The sequence below is a fragment of the Psittacula echo genome, assembly GCF_963264785.1.
Source record: "Psittacula echo genome assembly, chromosome: Z".
Classification (NCBI taxonomy): domain Eukaryota; kingdom Metazoa; phylum Chordata; class Aves; order Psittaciformes; family Psittacidae; genus Psittacula; species Psittacula echo.
In genome coordinates, this window is record NC_137742.1 from 93273406 (window position 1) to 93298459 (window position 25054).

Sequence of the window (25054 nt, forward strand, 5' to 3'; positions counted from 1 at the left end):
GACAGACAGGCAGACAGACAGAAAGACAATGGCAAAAATGTATTCTTCTCACATGGCTCCAACTCCTTGCTGCAGTAAGGAATTACATCAGCGAGGTGAGCTTGCCTCTAAACCATCCCTCTGCAGTCAGAAGGTGAAACAGTAGCTGTGCAGGAATTCTACATGAACAGGTTTGCTCAATGCTATAGAAAAGATGAGTCTGTCCCCAGCTGTCATTAACGTCACCTTCATTAGTTTGGCTTTCCAGGTTAGAGTAGTGGTAAGTATCAAGCTTGTGTTTAGTAAAAGTACTAGATGTTTAACCCTTTTCTTTCCATCCTCCATCTTGCACACTTTCACACCAAAAAAAAAAAAAAAAAACCCAACAAAAAAAAAAGAACCACTAAGCATTTATATTCACCCAACTGTAGAATCCTTCAGTAGAATCAGGGATTAATTCCCCTATACATGACTAGATTTTCATACGATTAAATTTCAGGCTGTAAGAAAATTTTACCTACTAAATTATGTTTTCTAACCAGAACAAAAAGCAGACCTTAAATTCTGAGCCCATAGCCAACAACAGCCTGACTAACTTTGAAGCTCCCAACATTTCAGCCCACGTTTTCATCTGCATTTCTGCAACTTGAGGAGTAAAACACACTTCAATCAAGGGATAATAATGAATTTCAGCAAAGAAAATTCTCTGACTAAGAACTAGGTTACTCTGTTATCCTTTCTTTATTGCTCTGTTCAGATATAATTGGCAAAAAACAGTTTGCAATTTGCAGCAGCATGACTTCAGTTATGACTACTGTTAACTCCGAGAAGTTCCTTAGCTATGTACTCAGCCCCCCACACAAGTTCAGTATGTGTCCTGAGCTTAGTTTACAAAAGATTGGTCTTATAAAACTGCAGGCAGAAAACAATAATACTCATTACATGAAAACAACCCTTGTAACCCGTACCATCAAATTTTTTTATATAACATTTGTATCACTTTCATTACCAAAATCTATTTAGAAAGAAAACGTTTCAGTTCTAAAGGTACCTGGCACTAGCTGGAAATATTCTTCCTGGAATACACAATATAATACAGAGGTATAATTAATTATTTTAAAATGCTGTTTTTCTTGTCTGTCACTGCAGTATATATCACTTCTTTGGAATAAAGTTGCAAATAATGAAGATGAGTAAGAAAGGCACTTTAAGTGTTTAAGAAGCAGGGTGAGTTAGAAAGACTACAGGAACACAAAATACCCAACTCCCTTATAGTTGACTGTAGCCATGCTTCTCAGTGACTTCAAGTTCATAACAAGGCACAGGCCAGAGGAAGTCAGCAGAACTGCAGTAGTTTGCATTTATGCAAAATAAATAGTTTTCAATTAATTTTCATATTATTTCACAATAATTTTCATATCTGATCCTACCACTTCAGTCCAGGCATTCAAAACTGCATGTTACATCGGTTTGCAGTAACCACATTTCTGCACAACTCCCTACATGGTCAGTAAAGAACTACCCTTGCATAATTTACCATTAAATTCCCACTAAAAATAGCCTTTTTTTTTGCCTTCTGTATTAACTTACAGTAGTGAGACAAGAGTATCAGCTGTCCATTTAAGATATTTTAGCTTATTTTACAGCCTGGTCCCCAAAACTCTCTCTTTAAAGTATCTCAAACATGTATATACTGTGTTCTGAAGAGCTTTCATGGAGAATGGTTATTAGTCACTTTGATCTAATTCATCACAAAAGAAACCATCTTAAAGTACATAATGTTCCTTTAAGTGACACATGTTGAAGCTGTTAACGTACTTTTAACCCATGCTTTCGAGGATCTGAACTCGTCCTTAACATCGTCTAAAACTTAATTAAAAGAATACTGTCAATAACAACGTCAAAGTAACTTGTCACCCTATGAATGAGAGCCTCAGTCGATTTTTCAAACTGTGCCAAACTTTCGAAGGGCTCTTTCACTTTATAAATCAACTAGCAGCTTAGAATATCCTGGCAGCACCTTCAAGGAACGAATCAAAATGACAGGAAAAGAGGGGATAACAATCAAAGCTTGACTGAATACAGGTGTTTGAGTTTACAGACGAACCACAAATGCCTGGATCTTTGACAGCTGTTGATGTTATCAGTTATGTGCAGCTATTATTGGCTCCGGTCTTAGGGGCTGTAAGGCCTTTCCCTTAGCAACATCTCTGTGGCTGATAACATTTGGCTGAACTTTCAGATCTTAACCTCCTTTCTGACTTTCTGCAGTCAAACCCGCCTAAACTGATCAGAGGAAGAGACACGCAGTGGGAAGACAAGTAAAATATTATTGACTGGACTGTTTCATGTCTATTAGGAAGAAAGAGCAAGGGAGGGGAAAGCTTTCCAACTTGACAGGCTTCAAGATAATCAGGGAAGGAATCAAGGCAACAGAGTAACCCTTAGAAAAGTAAGAAAGCGATGGCTTATGAGAGGTCATTGTTCTATATGAGGAACAAACATGGGGTGATATTTTATTAGGCTCCAATTTGAGTTCCCCCATTTTAGTACATTTTAGTGCTGATGTTTAAAAGATCTAGAGCAATTTTATGGCACACAATTCAATATTATCACTACTTAAGTCTAGAGCTTTAATGAAAGCATACACATATGAGCAAATTGTTGAGATTCACAGCAGACCAAACTGTGCGCCTGAGCATTTTCAGAGGAGTCACATTTTTAAGTATTTTTTTTAATTCTGATTCAGCTCGTTATCAGTGTTTTCCTGGGCAGACCTTCCCCTGTTCCACTGCTAAGTCAGGCAAAATAAAATTTCATAAATATACTCACGCTATTTACTGGTCATTCCACTGTTAATGACAATTTTTCTAAGGCAGTGCCATGCACTCTGTAGCCCTTCTAGAGCAGCACAAATTATCCAAAATTCCCTATGTTACTCTGAAGTAAAGGCCAGGAAGTTCTCTATACATCTGTACAAATGTTGTAAACTATCAAACATCCTTCCAATTATTAGATCAGGCTCATCATCTTAAAATCAATAAAATCCTAGGTCAATGAATTACCAATCTAACAGACTGGGTTCTCAGATGCCTTCAAATGATGAAAAAGCAAACACAGAAACTATTTCATTGTCATGAGAAATCCTGTTCTGGACCCAATAATCCAAATGATCTTGTTCATCAGTTGGGCAGTATTTGGTTATTAACTGTTACTGGTAGGAGTACATCACATGTATTCTTTACAATGCCCTTACTTTGTAAATTTTACATGTGAGCAACTCATGACAGATTATTTTCTTTTCAAGATATTGAGAAAGATCTACTGTGAACAAGCAACCCACCCTCTTTATAGTAAAAGTTTTGATCTTTAATTGTGTAATATGCTTATCTTCTGCCTAATAGCACTGTAAATCCCATGGCAAAAACATGCTGAACACTATACATACTGTCATGCCATGTCATGTGGCAGAAAGCATGGGTGAAAGTATATATATGACAGTGTCAATAACATTTGCACAATTACAGGGAAAAAAATGTAATCAAAGAAGATATTTCTAAAATAAAATGGGACAAGTTCTGCTGCATGACTGTTGATATTTTCAAAAATAGAATCCTTTTGATTAGCAACTTCAGAAACCAAACAGTGCTGTTAAGCAGGAGATTCATTCCAAAATGCAAACTCAGGTGTAGACTTTGCATCTACAGATCAGCTCAGCTACACAGAAATTATCAAATATACTGTGACTATATCAGAATACCAGCATTACACTTATTTTATGAATAAAAATCAAGTTATAATAAGTCCAGTTTACCTTCTAAAAGTAATTTAAGAACTTACATATTATTGCAGTTTAGGTTTATAATTCTATTTTTAAAAAACGTGTTTAGTCATAAAGATGTCACCATTTTAACCATCAAGAAAAGGTCACATCGGCATTCAGGATACAACTTAACTATTCTTTTTCATGCTTTGACTCTGAATCTTTGCATCTGCACTTACTTGCAAGTAATTGCTAGAATCATAATCATATATTTAAATTAGTCACTAGGAGAAAATCAGAATGTTTTGGAAGAAAATTAGGACGGAATGTCTCAAGCATTCCTAATATTCCTTAGACTTCTTTTTTTTCATACCTTCCTTCTGTTGCCTACATTGAGAAAGCAAATACCCTAATGTCCTGGGTTCAGCAGTAGCTGTCAGGTTTTTTTTCTCCTTCTTAGTAGCTGTTGCAGCACCGTGTTTTTGACTTCTGGCCTGGGAACAAAAAAAACTGATAACAGCGATGTTTAGACTGACCAAGGACTTTGTGAGTCTCATGCTCTGCCAGGGAGGAGGAGGGGCCGGGAGGAAGCGGGGACAGGACACCTGACCCAGACTGGCCAAGGAGGTGTTCCATACCACAGCACGTCATGCCAGGGGATGTAACTGGGAGCTACCCGGAAGGGCACGTCCCCTTTTCGGTCAGGCTGTCTTTTCCAGCGGGCGGTATCGTATTCTCTTCCCTTGTTATTTCTCTTGTCGTTGTTATTGTTGGTGGCGGCAGTGGTGATTTGTGTTATACCTTAGTTATTAAACTGTTCTTATCTCAACCCGTGGGAGCTGCATTCTTTTGATTCTCCTCCCCGTCCCTCCAGAAGCAGAGGGAAGAAAGATGGGGGGGTGGGGGGGGGCAGTAGACTGCGTGGTTCTGATTTACAGCTTGGGCTTAAACCACGACAGTTATATTTTGGCGCCCAACGTGGGGCCCGAAGGGTTGAGATAACGACAGATCTGACCGGAGTGTGTCTAATCGTATTTGTGATAAGCATTCAGTGTTTTGGATTGATAGTCACTTGTCACAATGCTGATTTATTGGCTCTCAAAGTTGTTGTTTTTGATCTCACAGTCTCAATATGCCGTAGGTTACTTAGAGCTGGTATTTGCTGTGTTAGTGTTTTTCAAGTGTGGGGCTTGGGCTAAGGTTATTGTCTCATTATATTTTATGGTAATGACTTGTAATACAATAGAAAAATTGATCATGAAACTGGTCTGGCTTATGTTCCCAGTGTGGTCACCACCTTTATAATTTGGGAGGTATATAATACAAATGCTTAGCAACTATATGTCCTTTTTCTCCTTCCTGGGTGGTCAACCTATGAAGGAGACATTCTTTTACCCTCCCAGTGCCCCTTCCAGACCGTTTACAGCATCGTTTGAGAGTTTTGAAGTTTTTGAGTGGCCTTTTAATATTGCTGAGACCTGTTTGCTGATTATGATGGGGGTCACCATGTTGGCACGCATACAGAGTGTGTTTTGTCCACAACCATTACATCTGATCTCAAGAGTTAAGCAGAGTCGGGTTTGGGCCTTGTCTGGGGTTAGACGACAAAATAGGGGGACCGAGAGATTTTCCCCGAGGCTGGACAGCCATGAGTGGCAGGGTGTGTGGGATAGTATGGACAAGTACAGCCACTACTCAAACTTCGACTGCAACAGACAGTGCAGCTACCCCAGTGACAAGTACAGCCACTACTCAAACTTCAACTGCAACAGACAGCGAAGCTACCCCAGCTCCAACCACAGCAGCTACACCACCCCCCGTGACAAGTACAGTTGCTACTCAAAGCACAGTGATAATGACTGCAGCTAAACCAGAGGACCAATTCGTACCAATATCGATTGCCCCTGTAAGCAAGAGAAAAAGCAAAAAAGAGGCAAGAAGGGTGAAGCAAGATGAAGAAACAATGTATTCACCACCCGGGCCACCATCTGATCAGGAGTCATCATCACATGACGAAGAAGAAGAAGAAGAGGTGACTTCTCGACCTCGGACCTCAACCGAGCTACGGAATATGCGAAAAGATTTTACTCGTCAACCAGGGGAGCACATCATCACCTGGTTGCTCCGATGCTGGGACAATGGGGCCGATGGTCACGAACTAGGAGGTATGGAAGCCAAGCAGCTGGGATCACTTGCGAGAGAAGGGGGAATTGACAAAGCAATTGCAAGAGAGAAAAAGTCCCTCAGTCTTTGGAGGCGGCTCTTGGCAGCTGTGAAAGAAAGGTTTCCATACAAGGATGATGTTACGAGTCGTTCGGCCAAGTGGACTACTTTAGACAAAGGCATCCAGTCTCTGAGGGAATCAGCCATCGTAGAGATGATCTATCACACCAAACCGAATAACGGAGATATACCCATAGACCTAGATGAAGTCGAATGTACACGACCCATGTGGCGAAAACTTACACTGAATGCACCGTCATCATATGCCCCTTCATTGGCAACAGTAACCTGGGGTGACATAGTAACACCAACAGTGGATGAAATGATTCACAAACTCCGAGAGTTCGAAGACAATCTCACCCCTTCCATCATCTCAGCTGTGGAAAAACTGTCCCAGGATGTCAAACAATTGAGGGACGATCTATCTGATTTATCCAGCTCCTCACGTGTACCGTGACACACAACAACACACGTCTCAGCTGTTAACAAAAGACGTCCTATTGTTCGAGACAGAAGATATAGAAGGCAAACACCACGGGCCACCCTATGGTTTTACCTGCGGGATCATGGAGAAGACATGACGAAGTGGGATGGAAAACCTACTTCAGCTTTGGAGGAACGGGTGCATGAATTGAAAATAGGAACAAGGGTCAAGACTAATCATCCCATGAGAGCTGCGGCTTCAGTCTCTGGTGAGCAGGTTCCCAGATGGAGCGGAAGAGCTGATTTTACTCCAGCTCCTGTGATAACGAAGAATAATCCCTTTCAACACGACTTAGGTGTCCAACGTTGTGATGACTGTTAGAGGGACCCTGCCTCCAGCCAGGTGGAGGTAGGGGACAATCGGATTTACTGGACTGTGTGGGTCAGATGGCCTGGCACATCAGTCCCGCAGAAGTATAAAGCTCTAGTAGATACCGGTGCACAGTGTACCCTGATGCCGTCAAGCTGTCAAGGGGTGGAACCCATCTATATCTCTGGAGTGACAGGAGGATCCCAAGAGTTGACTGTACTGGAGGCTGAGATCAGCCTGACTGGAAGGAAATGGCAAAAGCACCCCATTGTGACTGGTCCAGAGGCTCCATGCATCCTCGGCATAGACTACCTCAGGAGAGGGTACTTCAAAGACCCAAAAGGGTACCGATGGGCTTTTGGTATTGCTGCTTTGGAGACTGAGGAAATTGAGCAGCTGTCCACCTTGCCTGGTCTCTCAGAGGGTCCTTCTGTTGTGGGGTTGCTGAAGGTCGAAGAACAACAAGTGCCAATCGCAACCACAACAGTGCACCAGCGGCAGTATCGCACCAACCGAGACTCCCTGATTCCCATCCATAAACTGATCCGTAGTCTGGAGAGTCAGGGAGTGATCAGCAGGACCCGCTCACCCTTTAATAGCCCCAGATGGCCAGTGCGAAAGTCTAATGGAGAGTGGAGACTAACAGTAGACTATCGTGGCCTGAATGAAGTCACACCACCATTGAGTGCTGCCGTACCGGACATGCTAGAACTTCAGTATGAACTGGAGTCAAAGGCAGCCAAGTGGTATGCCACGACTGATATTGCCAATGCATTCTTCTCAATTCCTTTGGCAGCAGAGTGCAGGCCACAGTTCGCTTTTACTTGGAGGGGCGTCCAGTACACTTGGAACCGACTGCCCCAGGGGTGGAAACACAGCCCTACCATCTGCCATGGACTGATCCAGAATGCACTGGAACAGGGGCAAGCTCCAGAACATCTGCAGTACATTGATGACATTATTGTGTGGGGTGATACAGCGGAAGAAGTCTTTGAGAAAGGGAGGAAAATAATCCAAGTCCTGCTGAAAGCTGGTTTTGCCATAAAACGGAGTAAGGTCAAGGGACCTGCACAGGAGATTCAATTTTTGGGAATAAAATGGCAAGATGGACGTCGCCAGATCCCTACAGATGTGATCAACAAAATAACAGCAATATCTCCACCAACTAATAAGAAAGAAACACAAGCTTTCTTGGGTGCTGTGGGGTTCTGGAGAATGCACATCCCAAATTACAGTTCGATTGTAAGCCCTCTCTATCATGTAACCCAGAAGAAGAATGATTTTAAATGGGACCCTGAGCAACAACAAGCCTTTGAGCAAATTAAACGTGAGATAGTTCATGCAGTAGCCCTTGGACCAGTCCGAACTGGGCCAGATGTAAAAAATCCACCGTACACCGCAGCTGGGGAGAATGGTCCTACCTGGAGCCTCTGGCAGAAAGCTCCAGGGGAGACTCGAGGTCGACCCCTCGGCTTTTGGAGTCGGGGATACAAAGGATCTGAGGCCAGCTATACCCCAACTGAGAAAGAGATACTGGCAGCCTATGAAGGGGTTCGAGCTGCTTCGGAGGTGATTGGCACTGAAGCACAGCTCCTCCTGGCACCCCGGTTGCCCGTTCTGGGCTGGATGTTCAAAGGCAGGGTCTCCTCTACACATCATGCAACAGATGCGACATGGAGTAAATGGGCTGCACTAATTACACAACGAGCTCGAATAGGAAATGCCAGTCGTCCAGGCATTCTAGAAGTCATCATGGACAGGCCAGAGGGCAAGGATTTTGGAATGTCACCAGAGGAGGAGGTGATGCGTGCTGAAGAGGCCCCACCATATAATAAACTGTCAGACAGTGAAAAGCAGTATGCCTTGTTTACTGATGGGTCCTGCCGTATTGTGGGAAAACATCGGAGATGGAAGGCAGCTGTATGGAGTCCTTGATGACAAGTTGCAGAAACTGCTGAAGGAGAGGGTGAATCGAGTCAGTTTGCCGAGGTGAAAGCCATCCAGCTGGCTCTGGACATTGCTGAACGAGAAAAGTGGCCAGTACTTTATCTCTATACTGACTCATGGATGGTGGCAAATGCCCTGTGGGGGTGGTTGCAGCAATGGAAGCAGAGCAACTGGCAACGCAGAGGTAAACCCATCTGGGCTGCTGCACTGTGGCAAGATATCGCTGCCTGGGTGCAGAACCTGGTGGTGAAGGTACGCCATGTAGACGCCCATGTACCCAAGAGTCGCGCCACTGAGGAACACCAGAACAACCAACAAGTGGACAAAGCTGCTAAGATTGAAGTGGCTCACATGGACTTAGATTGGCAACATAAAGGTGAATTATTTTTGGCCCGGTGGGCCCATGACACTTCAGGTCATCAGGGCAGAGATGCAACATATAGATGGGCCCGTGATCGAGGGGTGGACTTAACAATGGACACTATTGCCCAGGTTATTCATGAGTGTGAAACATGTGCTGCAATTAAACAAGCCAAACGGTTAAAGCCTCTTTGGTATGGAGGACGATGGCTGAAGTATAAATATGGGGAGGCCTGGCAAATTGACTATGTCACACTCCCACCAACCCACCACGGCAAGTGCCATGTGCTTACCATGGTGGAAACAACCACCGGATGGCTGGAAACATACGCTGTGCCCCATGCCACTGCCCGGAACCTGGGCCTTGAGAACCAGATTTTGTGGCGACATGGCACCCCAGAAAGAATTGAATCAGACAATGGGACTCATTTCCGGAATAACCTTATAGACACTTGGGCCAAAGAGCATGGCATTGAGTGGGTATATCACATCCCCTACCATGCACCAGCCTCTGGGAAAATCGAACGGTATAATGGGCTGTTAAAAACTTAAAACTTAAAAAAATTTGACACAGTCTCCCACAGCATCCTCATAGCTAAATTGAGGAAGTGTGGCCTGGATGATCAGGTAGTGAGATGGACTGCGAACTGGCTGAAGGACAGAAGCCAGAGAGTTGTAGTCTATGGGGCGGAGTCCAGTTGGAGGCCTGTATCTAGTGGAGTGCCTCAAGGGTCAGTATTGGGACCAGTATTATTTAATATATTCATCAATGATTTAGATGAGGGAATTGAGTGTACTGTCAGCAAGTTTGCTGCTGACACTAAGCTGGGAGGAGTGGCTGACACGCCAGAAGGCTGTGCTGCCATCCAGCGGGACCTGGACAGGCTGGAGAGTTGGGCAGGGAGAAACTTGATGAAATATAACAAGGGAAAGTGTAGAGTCCTGCATCTGGGCAGGAACAACCCCAGGTTCCAGTATAGGTTGGGGAACGACCTGTTAGAGAGTAGTGTAGGGGAGAGGGACCTGGGGGTCCTAGTGGACAGCAGGATGACCATGAGCCAACACTGTGCCCTTGTGGCCAAGAAGGCCAATGGCATCCTGGGGTGTATTAGAAGGGGGGTGGTCAGTAGGTCGAGAGAGGTCCTCCTTCCCCTCTACTCGGCCCTGGTGAGACCGCATCTGGAATATTGTGTCCAGTTCTGGGCCCCTCAGTTCAAGAAGGACAGGGACCTGCTGGAGAGAGTCCAGCACAGGGCGACAAAGATGATTAAGGGAGTGGAGCATCTCCCTTATGAGGAAAGGCTGAGGGAGCTGGGTCTCTATAGTTTGGAGAAGAGGAGACTGCGGGGGGACCTTATTAGTGTATATAAATATATAAAGGGGGAGTGTCATGAGGATGGAGCCAGGCTCTTCTCAGTGGCAAACTATGATAGGACAAGGGGTAATGGGTATAAACTGGAACACAAGAGGTTCCACTTAAACTTGAGAAGAAAATTCTTCTCAGTGAGGGTGACAGAACACTGGAACAGGCTGCCCAGGGAGGTTGTGGAGTCTCCTTCTCTGGAGACATTCAAAACCCGCCTGGACACATTGTGTAATCTTATCTAGGTGTTCCTGCTCTGGCAGGGGGATTGGACTAGATGATCTTTTGAGGTCCCTTCCAATCTCTAACATACTGTGAAACTACACTGAGAGCAATGGGTGGGGGAACTTTCAAGCATTGGGATACACACTTACCAAAGGCCACCTGGTTGGTCAACACCAGAGGATCTGCCAACAGGGCTGGCCCAGCACAGTCAGAACTTTTACATATTGTAGAGGGGGACAAAGTTCCTGTGGTGCACATGAAGAATTTGCTGGGGAAGACAGTCTGGGTTATTCCTGCTTCAGGTAAAGGCAAACCCACTCGTGGGATTGCTTTTGCTCAGGGACCTGGATATACTTGGTGGGTAATGCGGGAAGATGGGGAAGTCCGATGCGTACCTCAAGGGGATTTGATTTTAGGGGAAAACAGACAATGAACTCAATTGTACGCTGTTGCCTGCTATAGCCCATCAACTAGAAGTCTGCAGGGCACCAGTGACTGGCTCTGACTTCCCTCCGACCATCATCCCAACAGAGAATGAACTTTGATAGAACCGGACGAGTTCTACAGTAAAGGAATGATCAGCATCAGCAGGCAACGATCCAACACTGCACACAGCTTCTTCTGCCCTGAAAGACTGTTCCAAGAGATGGAGCCCAACATTATGAACCGAATGGACTCAGTAGCTTTATAGGAATTCGTCCGTGCACTAAGCTAACAGTGCACCGAGATGAGAGTGAGGGTATATGGAAAATGTGGGATCTGAGCATGACGTGAATGGTATGGAACAAGGGGTGGATACTGTCCTGGGTTCAGCAGGAGCTGTCAGGTTTTTTTTTCTCCTTCTTAGTAGCTGTTGCAGCACCGTGTTTTTGACTTCTGGCCTGGGAACAAAAAAAACTGATAACAGCGATGTTTAGACTGACCAAGGACTTTGTGAGTCTCATGCTCTGCCAGGGAGGAGGAGGGGCCGGGAGGAAGCGGGGACAGGACACCTGACCCAGACTGGCCAAGGAGGTGTTCCATACCACAGCACGTCATGCCAGGGGATGTAACTGGGAGCTACCCGGAAGGGCACGTCCCCTTTTCGGTCGGGCTGTCTTTTCCAGCGGGTGGTATCGTATTCTCTTCCCTTGTTATTTCTCTTGTTGTTGTTATTGTTGGTGGCGGCAGTGGTGATTTGTGTTATACCTTAGTTATTAAACTGTTCTTATCTCAACCCGTGGGAGCTGCATTCTTTTGATTCTCCTCCCCGTCCCTCCAGAAGCGGAGGGAAGAAAGATGGGGGGTGGGGGGGGGGCAGTAGACTGCGTGGTTCTGATTTACAGCTTGGGCTTAAACCACGACACCTAAGGAAGCCATTCAGGGGTACACGTATTTATAAATGCCATAAGGACTCAGTCAGGAAGCAAATATGGGATGGGTGACCAATCACACAAATTACTTTTATCAGCTTGTGAATACCAGTCAAAAACTCCCAATCCACACATTAAAATATTCACTATGGAACCCAGATCAATGTTAATTAATGCAAAAAGCCCACACATTCATGAGACGCTTACTGAAAATTCAAAGGAAACGATTTTTCTCTATATATATGTATCAGAATATGTTCTCCATATTAATGACAATGCAATATTTTTAAGAAAAAAAATTAAAAGGATGGTAAAGCCAAGAAGTTTCTAGTAAACAACATCATAAATTGGCCTACTTTTCTGTCTTTCCCAGCTTTAGAAATTAGCTAACCCCTGGATTTTCCAATTTACATACTACATGCCATAGCCTTTCATAGGTCATCTGTCAGCAGTACAATACAATGTGCTGTTCAGAATACTGCCCGCCCCCCAAATACAATCTGCATTGAGACCTCATAGCAGCACCTTTTCCAGCCCTTAACAGATCTGGAACAGAGTTGAATCACTTCCATTTTTCATTACCTTTGGTATCTTCATTTTAGTATTTGAAAATTTGAGCATTAGTTAAGCAGATAAGTCAGCTCAGGACAGTAGAATCGGGGGGGGGGGGGGGGGGGGGGAAGTGTTTATCTCAGAAAACAGGAATTATGACACCTATCTATGGTTCACAAGAAATTACAGAACTATCATTACTAGCATTAGGTTATCATTATGATAGTTATGTGAAAATTAGAGCTCATACCTAATTAACATCAGTGTATCTTACCATCTATGTTTCTTATCAAGAAGTCTTTAAAGGACGAACACCAATGAACAAATAAAGATTGGTTTGAGGTTTTTTTAGGTTGGAATTGTGATGTTATTATGCACATATTTTTCTTGTAACTTGGAAAAAATAATCCATATTTATGCTATTAGTGTGAAATTTATTATGTCCATTTTCCCAACATAGTCTGGTATTACTGATTTTTTGAACGCTGAATTTCTTCTTTCACATCTTAGAAAAGGATTTATGACCCATCTGAATTTCTGAAATGTCTAAAGAAAACAAGGTTTTCAAGGTAAGGATGCACATACTTCTCCCTTGCTTCATCTCTGTTTTACCCCCTCTCCTCTCCCCCATACTCTCTAAAAACAACTCTGCTTTTTTGGAATGCCCTCAATCCAACAACTACAGCATAAATGCCCACACCACCAGTGTTACCAATGATCAGCTAGCCTGTTTGCTCCTCAAAATTCATTTGACCATTTTTAAAATTTCTTTCATTAAACACTGTGCAAACTCAGTAACATTTCATATATAGATAATTACCCCAGTCTAAATTATACTGGTTACATTAGAACTTTATGAGAGGACTCTGGTTACAACTTTAACTGCAAAAAGCCTATCCTTTCTTCTTAATATTTTTATCCTTAAGTCAGCAGCATTTAGGACAGCACTTCTGGTTAGAGTTCATTTGTACAATACAACATCGTTATGAAAGCCTTTTATCCTCAACCATTCAGCCAATCCAAATGTGGAGAACCATCTTCAAGAAACAAGCACTAATAAATCTCTTTCATTTCCTTTTAATTTTAGGCAGATAAATGTTACACATCCTGAGTTGAAGGCTCTCTGGACATGAAATCACTTAGTAATGACTCAAATAAAATTTAACCCTATGGTAGCTAACTCATAGACTTCCTTTTGCATTCATATGTTGATTTTAAAAGCTCCTGACCTAAAAAGTAAAATACACAGTATAATTAATCTCAAGACAGGCTTCTAAAATTTAACAGAATTCATTTCTTCCTCTTCAGTCATACATTGGAACAGTTTGGCTTCAGACACAATATCATCTTCCTAGTCACAGTTTGCAAAAATCAGTGATAAGTTCTGTAGATGCTACATTACTTCAGGAAGAATCTTGACTACTGCAGGAAGGTATCACACTTGAAAAACTAAGATCATAGTGTAATGTTAACGCTATATCCTTAAGTGATTGGGTGTTTGACCAAGAAAGAGAACTTGATAAGGAGATTCACAAAAGTAAATGTAACTACTAAAGACATAATGCACAATTCAAAGACACATGTTAAGTCCTGTCCCAGAAAATAGGAATAGTGCAGCAGCAATATGACAGAAATCCTAAAATAATAAATTTCATTTCCCAATCCTTTCCAATTTCTTTCACTTTTTAGTGGAAAAAAGTAAAGACTATTTTATAAAAATCTCTAATGAAGAAGCAAGTGAAACTATTTTAATGTTGCATTTTCACCCCACATGATGTTGTAAAAGGTGAAATACAGAATAGCAGTATAGGAATCTCACTTTTGTGGTTTTTTTTTTAGTCAACTACCTTTTTTCTAATGAAAAACAGCTGAAAGTTACAATTGAATCTGCCACATTCTCACAGTTTCCGAACCTAAATATTCCACCTTTTTATGTAGATAACAGAAACACCTTATTTTCCTTACAGAAGGTAAGGTGAAAAGCTATTGGTCTTGCTTTTGATGGTGTCTGAGATGGACTAATCTCTACCATCAGTTAAAGTGATTGTCATTAAAATTTTTATGAGCAATTAGTATTACTACTTGAGTTCCAGTATTCGCTCTGCTTACTGCAGAAAACAGGGAAAACCAGAAGTCTACTGAATGCTAGCAGCTTTGAATGGAATATCAATTACTGAGAAAGGTAAATATTGCAATGGCAAAACACTGTACATATGAACACCACCAAGTTAATTGATTGGAAATCTGTAAGAGAAAAATTGGCCTATTGTATTTTAGGGGGAAATTTTCTTCTTCAAAACTATTATTCATTCTACTTCTACAGTAGACTTTTCCTCTATTAATTTTTCACACCTTATGAAAGCTTGCATTAAATTCACACAGCTACAGTCATCAAATGTATGCAAAGCAATGCCAAATAAATTCACCTTGTTACACATACTAACTAGGTCTTCTGATTTTAAACTTTTGTATACTGCAAGTGTGGTCATGTGCACATGCAAAAGTGGTAGATATTTCTTATTCTCAATACAGAAAAAGTTACATCAAGTCAAAAGGGATGGTTCTCCACTATTACAGATCAAAAAACTCTAGCAGTACTATTGCAAGCTATTGGCATGTTATTTAAAGCTATCTTGGGTCAGTTTTAAACTATGTTCCTATGTCAGAAATATTAATTTCTTGCAAGTTTGCCTTTCTCAAAAGAGGAGTTTTATCTTTTTTTCCACATTCTGTTCCTTGTGGAAGAATGTACACTCCCCTACAAGGATGCACCTTGTACTTCTTCCTAATTTTAGAATTTCAGATAGCATTACAACATTACATACCATAATGGGAGAAATTAAGTACAAAATTCTCAGCTGATTTTACACAGGAACACAAACTACACAATGTAGTTCTTGAGTGATACAAAATAGTGCTCTTAGGATCAATCACTTTATTCATTTACGCACATTGATATTTAAGTGTAAATAGTGAACTCAGAAGTGCATTGAAGGCTTGCTCTCTGTAGTGTTCATGTAACTGTACTTCATAAGGAAATTCCATATATAACTTTTTTAATGTAATGGATAACAAATAAAGAATTTGGATCTACAAAAGATTGGTTTGGGTTGGTTTTTTTTTTTTTTTTCCCCAGAAAACCATGTTTCTTATTATTTAAAGCTACAGTAGATACCTGTTCTGAAATAATATCCAATTCTGCACTCTTCTGCCCCCCAAACTTTATTCATCCTTACACAGATCTTAACACAATTATGCAATCACATGGCTATCACCCTCTGGATAGTAACGAGGTTCTTTCTAACTCTTTATCAGCTATAAAGCATGCAGAAGTTAAATGCACAGATGAAAAAAATTTGTCTCAATTTCATACTTCTGCAAAATGGCAATTTTGTACTTAAAATGTACAAGATGGATGTTCAGAAATATAGGCTGAAAGCCTAAATTATACTTGGTCATAATTTATGTAGCACAGTCCCAAAGAGATACCAAAAAGGCAGAGCATAATTTATCTGTTGGAATCAGAGATAGCTTTACTAAAACTCCCATTTATTCTATCCCCTATAGCCTTAACCAGTCTTTGTCCTTAGGGCGCATTCTGCTTAAACTTTCCATATTGCTGTTTGATCACATATTGTAGCCTATAATTTCTCTATCATCTGAAGCAAATTCAGCTCACAAAAAACATGATCTTCATGATATTAAATACTGCATTTCTAAAATACAAAGTATTTAAAGCAATAAAAAATTATTTGCAGGAAAAATGTTTATCAAGGGAACACACACTTTAATTCTGAGCATAATACCATTAGAACAATACGTTAACATTGGTTTCACTATAAAGAACCTAAACAGAGATACAGGATGTAATAAATACAGTGGGCAAAGTTCTCTTTAAGAAAATTTCATGCAATCTCAGAAAAATCAATGGTATTAACCAGTGTTTGTGCCAAACCTGAACTTAAGTTCATTTTTTTTAAATACAGTATTTCACTTATGGGAATGTAGAAGGTTAAAAACAAAACAATTTAATGTGTTTGATTTGGCACATGTAGTAAAAGCTTGCAAATATTCTGTCTAGCAATAGTTTTTCTAAATATACTTCCATATAGCAAATTACCTCTAAATTTACCTCAGAAACATCCACGTCAATTAAAAAAAAATTTATAGTTGTAGTACTTCAGTCTTGGCCTCCTCACTATGTTAGAACTGGTCATGACTTATTTGCATAGAGGATGTGTAAAAGACATATTCATGTTGCAGAAACACTATATTTTCAATATCTAGGGATTGTTTTCATCTTGTTTGCATTGAGCTAATATCTTAGTATGTTAACAAACACAATGTTGTTACTAGAGCTGACAGTGCCAACCTTGCAGCGAGACATAAACTGTGGATGTGATGACTTGGGCTCATTAAATATTTCCATGGTTCTTTTAATCATTAGCATTGCTATCATAAATATTCAAATGTTGACAATATATTTTTCCACAATAAAGACTGTTCAATTGTAGATTGGCTAAATTCCAATTAGAGTGCTTCCATTTTGCCTCCCAAATTTCCCCTGAAGAAGATGATACTCTTCTCCCTTTTTTCTTTAATTGAGAGTAATTTTCTCTGCTGTTTTATACTGGGTTAACGGTTTACTACTGACAGCATTGCACTTAAATGGTCTTATTTAGCACAAATGAATTTAAAACTCCAAGCATAGATCTGCATCTGAACTCCAGAAAGCTTCTATGGAGTCAGAATGTAGTTTAAAATGAGCCAGCAGGTCACAAGCACCTCAGGATTTAGTTCAGTCACTAATCAAAACATCTCCACATAATACTTATAATGATAAGCCTTTGGAGCATTTGGAACATATTCTTTGGAACATTTCAGGAACAGTGTTAGCAGGGATGGACACACAAATGCAGCTTAATTTCAACTAAAATTGTGAAAATGCTTCCATTTTGTGTGTTTGCACAAAGAAATGAAAGTAAACTAGGCAATTGCAAATTTGTACTTAAGAATAATTGCAAAACACCCAAAGTATTTTTCTGGGTCTTTTTTTCAGCCAAGAATCTGAAGTTAATACATGTACTGCTCTATTCATAAGTACCTGGTACTATTCTTCACTAAAAAGTTGATAATCCTCAATCTTTCCATCATTCTTGGTTGTGTAGGAGTTTCCACCCATTTTGCCACAGGATGAGTTGGCCTCAGCTCTTTGCATCTTCCATATTTTGAAGCTGAAAAAAGAAAAGTGTGCCTTATGTGATATTAACTCTTCAGTGACCACAAATATCAGCTACTGTAAAAAATGTCAGCATATCTGTGCAAAAAAAGTTATGAAGAGAACACTAAACAGGCAGTTTCTGGTCAGCACATCAGTCAATTTTGAGAAATGGTATATTTAATTCTCTTATATTCCCAAGAGGTTAGAGCATAGAATTCCTGAGGTCCCTTCCAGACTGAATTTTCCTATAGCCCCAATGTGCTAAACACAGGATCACATTCACAAGTACACCTCCAAACATATCCCAGCACTGAAGCATTCTGGGCCAGAAGTGGCTGCATTTGCTTGATAGAAAAGTACTAAGCTATCTTCCAGGTCACAATCATTAATGATTATTCACCATCAGACTCTCAAGACTACAAACATCTCCCCTAAACTCTTATCAATTCCTAAACCAAAAATGTTCTGCTTTTCTGCCACTGACACAGTCAACACCAAGTCATCTTAAAAAAAAATCAAGACTTTCTAACCCTCATTTCACAGAATCAATCTAGAATTTAACCTTGTTTTGGTCAACTAACAGCTGCCATTCATATACCCAAGAGCCTCATTCAGTCTGGTGATAACATCTAGATCAGTCTAGCCATGTTTCTCTAAAACTTTGTGATACTTCAGCTGTATGGTAATAGCAAGAAAACACGCTTTGAGTGTCAACTACACTTGAAGCTTTTCAGTACCAAGTTTCACTAAATGCAAAAATTAATTTAAAATTCATTAAAGCCACCTGCTGGTAGCCTACTGATGATAGCTGTCTGACACTAATAGCTATTAGAAATCTAGGACATTTAGAAAAGGAAAGCTAAGTTAGCTAAGGAACACCATGTAGACTTAGGTTTATAGGTGCATTTTTAAAAAAATGCAGATTTTCTTGCATGTTTAAGAATTACAGGATTATTTACAGGTGGTTTTTGAGCATAAAATCCTGTGCTTATGGAAGATCCCAATAGAGCGATAAATGTGCAATAAACCTACAATTCATAACAATAAGACATGGATTTCAAGGATTGCCACATACACAGTTGTATCAAAATCAGCAGTATCGCAGAAAGTGTTTCATGCAGTAGATTCTTCTTATGACTAAGGAACTGTTTTAAGTAGAAAAATTCACTGTAAAGTAATTTAGCTGTAATCAAAATTACAAATCTGAGGACTGTAGCAGATAAATTAGATTCTGAATCATCTCAGTTTCATTACAAACTGCACTACACACAAAGGCCATCTGTTTATATATCTTAATATCTGTATAGAAAAGGTAAATGCCACATTGGTCTGATAGCTTTACATAGATGTCTCTCACTGAAATACTGAAGTCCCCAATGTGCATGTGTCTGGTATTTCTGGTATAATCAACAATGAACAAATGCAGAATCTAAACTCTACTGGAGATACTGTTTTCCTTTGGATGAAATGTGTCTTAGGTTTTAGTAATATTCTCTTTTTCTGGCAAGAATTTAGGGATACAAAAAGAAACCCAGGCTGTGAGGGTTATTCTTAGAGTGATGACCTGTAATTAAAGTTGAGCCATTTTTCAGAGAACAAATATGTACCTGGAAAGCATTTGTGGATTTTCAAATAGCCAGCTGAAAAGCCACTAACCTGCTTTAAGAAAAAGTATCTTGAGTTTCAAAAATTTAATTTGGTGGTCATACAGAACTATTATGCATACTAATATTGTGTCTATTTTGGCAACCGGTGAAAAAAGAAATCAAGACTTAGTAACTAAGCTTCTGAAACCTGAATTCCAGGTTTCATGACAGTATCAGAAAAAGACAAATTAGAAGAATCAGACAACCTTTAACATCAGAATGGGGGACAGGGAACATTGTCTTCGTAGGTCTTCAGAATTTTAAAATTACAGAAGAAATTACAGAATCACATACATTTCAGGTTAGGAAATTGTCCCATTTTGTACCAGTGTATAGCTGTGAAAAGTCTGGACTACATGAAAGTTTGGCAACTACTCTGTGGTAGGCCAATAATACAACTTCCTCAATCTGAATGCAAAAAATTATTCAAGTCACTTCAGCTTTCTAACTCTGCTTCCTCTCCTTATAAATGGGCATAATACACATTTCCTTGGAATAATATTATACTTGCCTTTCACACAACTCACTGAGGCTGTTCAGTGCATGGTATAATATTCAACATGCTGAGAGAGAAGTCTTAAGAGGAAGAAGCTCTTTGTGCCTACAAAAAATATTAAAAACCTAAGACACTAAGTCATTTCCCCAACTCCAAGGCTGCACTTGTCTTAGTGCAAAACAGTACCATATTGAATGTAAGAGTTTCAACTGGTCATTTGTTGGGTTTTTTTCTGGTATTAAATATTCTTTATATTGCATGTAAGAGTTTCAACTGGTCATTTGTGTGGGGTTTTTTTTTCTGGTATTAAATATTCTTTGAGATTTTGGGGGGAATTCTTTTTAATAATTTTATTGGTTCAGCATCATCTTTTCTTCATCTTAAGCTGTCTCTATTTAGCATTAAATATTAAAATTAAATAAGAAGGACTCATTTGGGCAGTGTTATAACCTTGGCTCCTCCACAAACAGAGTAGAATTCTCAAATTTCCCAAATTAACATTGGCAAACAACCACATCTATTAGAGTTTTTAGGGCTGTTTTTATTTCATGGGGTTAGAGTGGGGGGAGGAGGAGAGACTGACTATAAAAATATTTTCAGGGTCCATTAAGCACTTGCATTCTCTATGCCCTTATTTTAAGAATACCACCATTAAGAATACAACATAAGGGACGAAGCAGAAATAATATCTACATTAGAAATAAATATTCACAGATAAACATTCAAACTTTTCAAACTCTTTCCTTATTCTGTTCCTTAAGAAAAAAATAAAATAAAGTAACATAAAATAAAAATATTAATAGCTACTGAGTAAGGATGCTATAAACAGCACTGTTATCGCTAATCTTTGAATTTGAAGATGATTCTGGTAGGTCAATTAATTAGGAATTTTCCTTTGTTTGACCAAGGTATGGACTGGATTTTCACTAATACCAGTCCTTTGCCTCAGATGTCCACTCCAAATTACTTTCCATTGAAAAGTTCTTTTGCAAAAACTGCCTGTTAGCATTATCACCCCAGCAAAAGACTAGCAGGCAAAGCATCTCACATTTCAAGCACTGATACACTTAGGAAAGAAAATTTTGACAAGCAAGTTTCTGAAACATTGAAAAGGTACCTATGCAATCCATCAAGTAGACTATAAAGTATAAAAGCTGCCATTGAGAACATTCAGAATACTGAGACAAATGAGTCAGCAAGACCTCGAAACGAGAGCCAAAGCATTACAAAGATATGAGCACTAAGATCTTTCAAAGTTTTCTTGAAGCAACATTATACAATGCAGAAACAGATAATACACGAGCAGTCAGTGACTCAGATGCAGAGCTAATACAGAGTACTTCACTGAGCTAGCAGTAAGTTAAAAAAACTATACTATCCAAGGAAGTCAGAGGACAGCACTGAACACTAGCACATTCAGTAAGCCATGCACAGCAGCTAATTGCCAGACTGACAATTTGGGCTCTGCCTCCCAACTCAAGTCTTATTAAATAAAACAAAGCAAAATGTAATGAATATCCAACTGATCCCAAATCATAACAATTGCTGTGAAAATTGGTCAGAGAGTGGTTCTCTCAAAGAACATTTACCTGCTCAGTACTGTGGCCTTGTATGAATTAGTGATAAGAAATACAAGTAGGGAAGTCGCCAGATTACATTGTCTAAAACCTAATTTTATTGACTTAAACACCTTTTTATTTTCAGATTTAAAACCTATTTTCTAAACATCCCATGGAATTAGCTTCTTTTGCCTCAAGAAACAATGCAAATAAATCAATAAGTATGCTATGTCCACCCTTAAGACCTTCTACTGCTTATTCATTTTAATCAAATTTCCCATATTCTTTGACTTTCTATCCTTCATTGCCTTGAGCTATGCATTGCAGCTACTGACAACATACAAATGTTAATTTTGCTCAAATTCAAACAATACAGAAGAGCCCATTTTAAAGACTACTTTGCAAACATCACACTTAAAATGAAAGAACTGAATTAAGCAGACTAACGAAAAGGAAAAAAAATAAACTTATTCAAGTGGATCCCTGTGTTAGCTCTGTCAAATGATCCTCAGTTTCTTCAGGACTGAAAGAGTGATTTCTCTCCTTGAGAGAGCAACTTTAACAGCTGCATTTTCTACTAAAACATGCACAGAAAGAAGTACTCCCTTAAAAATAAACCAATTGTGAGGCATCCAAAGAACCAATGATAGCAAACTTCATCCATAGTAATTAAGGGTAATCCCCACGACAGCAGACACACAGCAGCTGTGCAGCAGTTAATGATGCTTTTTGTTCTTTTGTCATTTTTAATATTTATTTTATTCTATTTCTCTTCCATGCTTTTTTTTTTTAAAAAAAAAAAAGACTGCTAAAACCACAAATAGCCATTCTGTTGTAGAAAATAAGTACTGTATTTATGCTCTGCCTCAGTCCTAAAATGAACTGTACTCCACGTTGAGTTTGTAGACATAAAAAACGTGGGTTTTACTTTCACTTAGATATGTGACCACTAATATTTCCCAGTTACTAATCCAAATACAGTATCATTTTGTTCACTATTTAACCAGAGAACTCCTGCTAGGTCTTGCTGCTTATGTCAGATTTGCAGCTACATAAAAACTCTTGGAAATGATATGGCAAAAACTTAAAAGAACAAAAACAATTTGATAACTACAGCAAGACTTACCTTTTAAAAAAGGTCTCATCTAGCCCATGCCTCAGAAGCATTATGTTAATGCATGAAACAAGGTCTAATGTGACCACCTCCATCTGAGATGAAACAGTTTCCCCACAGCTCATCTTACAAACTGCTATTGTTATACTGATGAAGTGAGTTTCTGTACTAAAAAGGTTAAACTCAAATTCACTGAGTATAGGACACCTGTATGGAAAACCTTCAATACTCACCATAGCAAACGTGTTATTTTGAGAAGCTTCTTTTTTCTTCCTATCATCTACACTGCGGACTAACTGCACTTACTTACTTTATAACTGATTTACTAAACTTTTCTTTTTTCTTTTTCTTCTATACTCTTCAAGTTCTTCTAGAAACTTTTGCTTTTTCTGACAAAGAGATTCACAGAGTAAATACCTGTTTTTTCAAAATACACGTGCAGGCCCCCAAGTATGTTTCTAACAATAATAAACAGATATTTTCAGAGCAATAAATTCTGTCAAAATGTGCTTTACTTTCATATTTGTGCATTCGTGATGTTTCTAGTCACCAAATCTTTAGCTCTTTCTTTTAAAATAGCAAACCAATAGCAACTTCCAACACGGACTTCAGAAGTGAATCTACTGTAGTTTACTGTCGATCCACCTTTTCAAGCAAGTAAAACAAAGATCAAGAAAGTCTTCATATTAATTAATTTCAAACCCACTCTCTAATAGTGTCACTGGGCATTCAAGGCATTATCAAGATGAAAAAGTTTTCTTGCAAGTCACAAAGGTATTGTACATTTATCATAACTAGGAATGGAATCATCATAATTAAATATCAGTAATTATAACTTTCTTTTTAATCAGTTTTCACTAATGACAGTTTCGAAGGCATTCTCTATGTACATCGAACGGTTGACTGCATGGTTGGATATGCAAGAAGAAAAATCATGGTTACAAGAGGGAAAAAAATTACATGAATATTTAGAACTCATCTTGAAACACTGGACCTGTTTCATATGGCTTATCACAGCCTATCTTTTAACCCTGAACGTGTTAAGTATCAGTTCTTCCTCTAGAGACTTGAAGATCAAGGGTTAACAGCCTTCTGTTTTAAAAATTCATTGAGGTACAAACAAATGGTATTGCTTCCAATGTACATGCATTGCAACAAGCAAAGGGAAAAAAAAAAAAAAAAAAAAAAAAAAAAAACCAAACCACAAAACCAAACGTTACCCCCTACAGGATACTTGGCAATTAACTCCAGCTATGTCAGCAATTTTTTGAAAAATTTCCTAAACATGAGGAAATCTCATCTTCACCGTGTGAAAGACAAAGCTACTGCAGTGACTCTTCCATGCATTACAATGTGTGTGTCTTACTTCTTAACCAAGCCGCTAATCACGCAAATTATTGCAACTAATTACATCTGAAGGTCTAATTAATTCTTTCAGTACCACATCATTTAGTACGCATTCACAACACAGCACCTGTTTTGAAAATCCTTGCAGTTAATTTGTTTATAAACAAACACTATTTGCATAAAATGTTTAATGAATGGTTTAACAGTACAATACTCCAGCTTTGTCTTAGTAGATTTGAGGTCATCGAAGGCCACAATAAATTAATTTTAAACTATACAAATTAATTTAAATAGTATGTGTGAATTTCTCATTAATAAAGAAAACATTTCTAACATGTTAATTAATATCTCTGTAACGGGCCAATTACTGTCTGTACAAGTGCATCTTACAGTCAAACCCAAAAGATTTTATAGGGTAGTGTAGTAAAATATTTCAACTCACATGTACATGGGACACATGTACAAGTCACAGTGGCATTCAGAACTCACTTTCCAATGTCAGATAACTTTTTTTAATTCAAGACATTAGCAAACTCAATATTTTTATCAAGTATTTTAAAAACCATAGAAGACAGATAGCTTATATATCACTTCTGTATGGAACAAAGAAGTAAAATCAATTGATTCAACTGTATTTACCCTTTATTATCTCTTTATGCTGGATGATGTCTCCTTCTTGCTTTATAAATAAATATTTTATGTCATTACATGTTCCCTAATAATAAGCATTCTGATAACAGGATTAAAGGTTGCATACAATACCTAACACAGAAGTTTTATAATTCTCCATACACAGTGATATGCCAACCTGCTTCATGTAGAAACTAAAAGAGAACATTATTTCTTACTATCAAACATATTCTTCACATGAACTATCTTTGAAATATGTTTATAGTCTCAAAGTTTGTTTCTGATTTGCAAGCATTTTCACATTTGATAAGCACCTACTGTAAATTTACATTCACTCATGAACTATTCTTATGATAGGAAGCTAAGAATTGTAAAATACATTTACATCCTTACCCTTGTGTAGTGTTGCCCCTTAATGTATATTTTGACGAATTCACATCATTGTACTACACAGCACTATGTACTACAGTGTTTGTTTCAACAG